Below are 6,604 nucleotides of genomic sequence, written 5' to 3' on the forward strand. Positions count from 1 at the left end.
TTACATCCTCTATGTCCTCTTTCTCTCTCCCCCGGTGTGTATTTGTGTGAGAGACTTAGATCTCAGCTCATTACATTCCTTCCCTTACCAAACAGGGATAAACCTGGATGAGACTTTGCATGTTTGTGTTTTTCGTTACATCAATGTAAACTGTAACTGATGGAACAGTTGTTTAGACTGCAAGAGGTGGAAAGGACTCACAACAACACTTCCACTGAAATCTTTTTTTAAGACTGGATAAGTAAAAGTGATTTGGAATTATCTGTGCTGCACTTGGATTTAGCCACTTTAGGTGCCTTAAGCAACAGGCTTCACTGTAAACATTTACACTAAATTATAATATTTATTTTCTTCCCATATTGAGATAAATGACTTCCTGACTTGAATCGTTCTGCTGATTTAAATCACATTTAATAAAAAGTGAATTTAGGCATCACAATTTAATGTGCAGTATGGGAATTTTTATTTGTATAAAAATAAAGTATTACTTGGAGTGAGATGTCAAAAAATGTAATCTAAATAGTGGAAATAAATGGCGCAATTAAAAATCCAAAATTGTTCGATATGATGCATTATAAAATATAAATAAAAAATCTTTAATACAGACCAATAACTGTTGACGTATATTCTGCATCCCACATTTTTCCACTCCTAAATGAAAACAAAATTGGTTGTGAATGCGAAAAAAGAAAATTGTATTGTATTGGGAAATTGGTAGAGAAACAATTTTCACTCATATATAATTGCTCATATATTTCATAATTTTATTGCATATAAACAGCAAGTATAATTGAATTAAATGTAAAATGTTTAAGAAGAAAGACTGAAATAGTATTTTCTTGTAAAATATACTCTAATCATTTTAAAAACTTTGAAATATATATATATATATATATATATATATACATATACATATACATATATATATATATATATATATATAAATATACATATACATATATATATATATATACATTTTACAGTGTATTATATCTTAAAGATGAGAAATTTATTTTAGTTAAACAACTAATAACTAATTATTTGGTGTCAACCATGTTCTTATATGCACTTCCTTTCTCTCCTTTTTTTTTCTTTCATATCAGTGTTGTCATTGTGAGTCCTCTTGACTTGGTTTAGAACAAAGAGAATGTGTGAACACACAGCCAACACATGTTGAATTCACAAAGCATTGTCAAAAACACAGGAAAGAGCAGACCTGTGATCAGCAAATACTGCTTTGCAGGCACAGTGAGTGTACTAATGCCTGACTCTAAATCAATAAAGTGCTGCGTGCGTGATGACCTCATTATGCAGACAGAGCTCAGCACTGTGGCTAGAGTCCATTTTAACTGATTTCACCCGACAAATCCAGTCAATCAGTTAAATAAGATTACCTGTTCAGAATAGTGCCAGGATATAAAAAATTGCAAATTTGTGTCATCAGTTCATTGCATTAAATGCATGTGTTGTGACATTCTTTGCCTTAATTGAATCAGAAGTACTTTTACACACAATCTCTTTTTAATGCATGATGGAGAGCGCTGGTCCCTGATGAAAATGAATTAAAAATGAATTAAAGACTGAATATGGTCTAGCGAAAAGAAGTTACCAGGGAAGCCACAAGGGTTGCACTATGCCATCAGAAGATACTCCACTCACATATTAATGTCACTTAGGTTCCTATATACATGACTGCTGCGACACTAAAGAATTATTTATGAGTAAAATCTGATTTCTAGCATTTCTGATTCTATCACACAACCCATATTGGACAACAAGATGTTCTAAGGCTAATTCTGTTTAAATAAGACATCTATGTTTTGAGGGCCTAAGGGGACCCAGAGGGGATTATGACTCTCAAAGAGGAAAAATTTTGTGAAATTAAAAATAATTGAAGAAGCCCTGCAATGACCAAACCATTCTCCCTCAGGCTATCCAAAATGATGATGAGTTTGTTACTTCATTGGAACAGATATGGAGAAATGTAACAATCCTTCACTTACTCACCAATGAGTGCCGTCAGAATGAGAGTTGATAAAAGCATCACAATAATCCACTAGTAATCCACTCAACTCCAATCGATCAATTAACGTTTTGTGAAAAGAAAAGCTGCGTTTGTGAGAAAGAAATGCATCATTATGGCGTTTTAACTTTTAGTCATTGCTTCTGACTAAAATACCACAGTCTATTATCCATAATAAAGTTTGCTTTTTGTCCTCTCACTTCAAAACCACCATATTTGTTTAGAACTGTTTTGGCTTATAAACAGTGCTTGATCTTTGCAAATTTCTATCCAGATTCAGATTACCTTTTCACTGGAGAAAGCAATAGTATGGATATGGGATATTTTTTCCTGTTTGAAGTTCAAATGTCTTAATGATGAATTTGTTTATTACAAACCCACTTCCTTTCCTTTCACGAGATGTGAAATGATCGACTGGAGTTGTGCTTTTATCAGCTGTTTGGACTCTAATGACAGCACACATTCAATGCAGAAGATCCATTAGTGAGCAAGTGATATAGTGCAAGATTTCTCCAAAAACTGTTTTAATTAAGAAAGGAACTACATTTTAGATGGCTTAGGGAGAGAACAATTTCAGCAAATTAAAAGTTTTGGGGGAACTCTTCCTTTTTTACTTTAACGTAAAACATTGAGAGAGAGAAGAAAAAAAACTAAGCTGGAACAGGAACACACTCAGTCTCAAAAAGCAGGCAGTTCTTGACCAGAATTGGTTACAGTGAGGACTAGTCTGGCTATACGAATCTACGAGTTAATAACATGCTTTAAGGTCTCAAAACCAAATCTAGGATGAAAACCCCATTAAACCCTCAACATGTTGAACAAAACAACTGTCCTTTATTATTCAACAAGGCACTGCTGAGGTTAGAATCAAGGAGGTATTTTTTTGAGGTTGCATAACAGGTTATATGGAGAAAGCAATCATTAATGAGTATGACACTTTCTACACTGCACACCTGGTATGTGCAAATACTGATGTGTAGAGTGTTGCTTCAGACCATGGCTGCTGTGTTGGTGTAATTGAGGGCTAGACACAGAAACAGGATCTTGCCTTTGTGCTATGTCAACAGCTTTGGAATAATTGCATGTGTAGGAGGGAGGACGAGCAGGTGTGTTGTGCATGTTTACTTGTTTCAATTCTCATTCTTGGTCAAGTCCTTAGATGCTGTCTTTTTATCCTGATCAGTCACGGTAGAGGAATTCTAAATCTGTTCTTAGGGAGTCAGTAACAGACTGAAAGAAAGATGTGAACATCGTTGTGGGGGATTTAATGTCAATTTTATTTAATATGATGATAATATGTTTTCAAAGTGTTGTGAGATTTATTTTTTTATTTTATTCTTTCTTGCATTTGTCTCAAGTTGTGGATAATTTTATGTTTGTTGTTACATTACAATAATTAATATATATTGCTAAAAAAGAAGACAATAATTAGGGCCATTCTTTGAATCTGAAGAGCAAAGCATGCAAAGGCTATACTTCCAAAACAAAACAGAAAAGCAAAAAAGATAGCACAAAATTACTTTAAAAACAAACAAAAAATAAAAAATAAAAATAAAAAAAGCAAATGTGAAGAGAAAATAATTCATGTTACCACAATCATGTAAAGTGGTGTTTACATAAAATGTAAAAAAAACAACAACATAGTTTCATATTTATATATCAAATGACATTTACATCTGTGGCACAAAAAAAAAAAAAAAAAAAAAAAAAGATTATAGATTTTATTGTTTAAGAGATTATATTGTTACTTTAATAGTTAAAGTAGGTGGCAACAAGTGAGTCGTTGGACCATTCATTCATACTGATGCATTCATTTCAATGCTAAATAGTTCATTTTGCTGTGGCTTTGTTTAAAACACACAGTCATATCAACAACATGTGTTGCTTAATGCATTATATATTTAAAATACTGCACCGTTATTAATCAAATAGACCCTAAAACCAAGAAAATTTGTTCCTTGGGAATTTTTATGCAGTACCAGACATAGAAGCACACTTACCCATAAGTTCTTCTTCTTTCATTTCTATAAAGATTTGTATTTTTTTTATTTTTTCTAGCAAAGCTTGACGTTTAATGGTTTCTATTGATTATCAAAGATTTAGTAATTTGCTTTCTCTAGGTTATTTATTTTGCTTTTGTATGCACCCAACTTGTGTACACAAACTTAGCTGCAACTCCACAGGAATGTACTGTATCTTTTATGGACAATTACCTTGTGTTACCATGACACCATCTGCACTTCAGGCATGAAGTCACTGATGTCTTATTTCATGCATTCATCTAATATACAAGAGATAATTACATTTTACCTAGTGAATGGCTTCATACTGTACACATGAATTGACATTTACTTTACTGGTGTTGAATGCATGTTTTAATTACATTGTTTCTCTCCCACCCCTCCCCGCGTCCTTGCTTTTTGCACTGCTTTGTGGAATGTTATTGTCTTTTATGTTCTCCATTAAAAATCTGGGCATGTGGATGTCAGGAGTACATGTATGTGAGCCTGTGTTACAGGAATCAAATTAGTGAGGTATTGGTTCAGCTCAAGTCAAAGGGCAGTGGCTCCATTACACCCTTCTGTTAAATTAAGCTCATTTAAAGAGCCAGTGAATACATGCTGCTCAGCCTCACAGGTACAGCTGCAGAAAAAAAAAAACAGATAGAATGACATTTAGGATATAAATATCATACAATTTATTGATGTTAAATAGTATGCATTTACAGTTAACATATTATTTGCACAGATATTTAAGACTTTTTTACAAGATTGACTAGTGACTATAGCTATAATGAACATATATATATATATATATATATATATATATATATATTGTAATATATGTCTTTTAAGATTGTTATCCTGCCATTTGAAGTGTATCTTGTACTGTAATATATTTTGACAGGTTTGAATATATTTTCAGCATTTACAACATATATTTCACAAATATTTAAAATCCATTTTGACCAGATTTTGTTTCCAGTAAAAGCCTACATAGAGCATTATATTGTACATCACAATCTCCCTAAACACAGCAGAGGTCACTCGTTTTGCTGATCATAAGCTGAGATATTTAACGGACATCAAACACATCCTCCATTAATGTGCATAAAGAATAACTCCACAGATGAAGGAAGATGAAAGTCAAGAGACTGATAAAAGGAGCACATGCATCGGTTTGTTGCACACATCCCAATAAATGCTGACATTATCTAACGAAAAAGTGCTGATTTTATGGTAATAGCATTTAAGTGCATGTTTGAACTGTTAACAAAGTGAGAGATTCAAAAAGGTCTGAAAATCATTTTAAATTGATGATGAGAACAGGTCAAGGACATCAATAGAATAGATGTTTCTCTGGTCTCATAATACGCTAGAGTTGAAATGTACATTATCCTCATTTTAGGGGGATTTCAAAGTGTTAATGAAGCCTCCACAGCACTGCACATTTTTGATGATTTTTTTCTTTTCTTTTTTTTTATCCACAGATAAATTGACTTATAGGTTTTCAAACACCTTAAACTCAAAATACGAAGAATATTAATAAAATCTGCTTTCTTCTCGTTAATTAAAAGCATCATTTTAGAGTTGTTTTCTGAAACATTGGCAGAGTCCCACTGCAAGACATCTACTTAAAATAATGACACAGTTGTTGAGGTAGCTGCCTATCTGCAATGTTAATGAATTTAATTATCATTTCTGAGATGTTTGCATCTTGTGCGGGAAACAACATCTTCAACTTGTCTTTGTCCACCGAATCTCTTCTGTGTCCCACATTTAATTTATACAAGAGTGCCACAAATTATTGTGCATAATTACAGTTCAAATTAGATCTTAATATTTCAATTTTTTTGTTAAACAAAAATAAATAAATAAATAAATACAGCCCCAATCCTTTTGCACATGCTATTACATATTAATATTAAAACACACATATTGTTTTTGTACCAAAAAAAAAAAAAAATTGTGGGTTGGGTAACTAAGACTGCACAAATATTAACTTTACCTGATTATGCAAATCACCAGGTTATATATATATATATATATATATATATATATATATATATATATATATATATATATATATATATATATATATATATATATATATATATATATATATATATATATATATAATATGATGTACAAGTTCAACAGGGTATGCTGTAATGTATTAAAACTAATCAGCGACCCCAAAAACCATATTTTTTCATTCCTCACATTTTTTTTGAAATGTCAATACCTTTGTATTTTTATGGAATCTTCTGATCTTCTTCTGAGTGAGATGTTTTTGTTGTTTGCTATATAGAGAACAAATGGGTAAGAGTGAAAGTAGGAAAGAGATTGAGAAGTAGAATAATGCTCTGTTTTTCTATGGAATATGGAAAGTGAATCTGGTCATCAGTCACAGAATGTTTCTCATACAGCACAGTGGGTGTTTACCACACAGTCTGATTGGTCAGTATGTTTAAATCTGGTTTCTTTTGAAGACAGCTGTCATGGAAATGAATGTTTATGATGATCTGTCCTTAAAACTAATTCTCTCATTCTTTCTCTCAGCATGACAAGGCAGCTGGAA

Source organism: Cyprinus carpio, chromosome A6 (genome assembly GCF_018340385.1).
Source record: "Cyprinus carpio isolate SPL01 chromosome A6, ASM1834038v1, whole genome shotgun sequence".
NCBI lineage: Eukaryota > Metazoa > Chordata > Actinopteri > Cypriniformes > Cyprinidae > Cyprinus > Cyprinus carpio.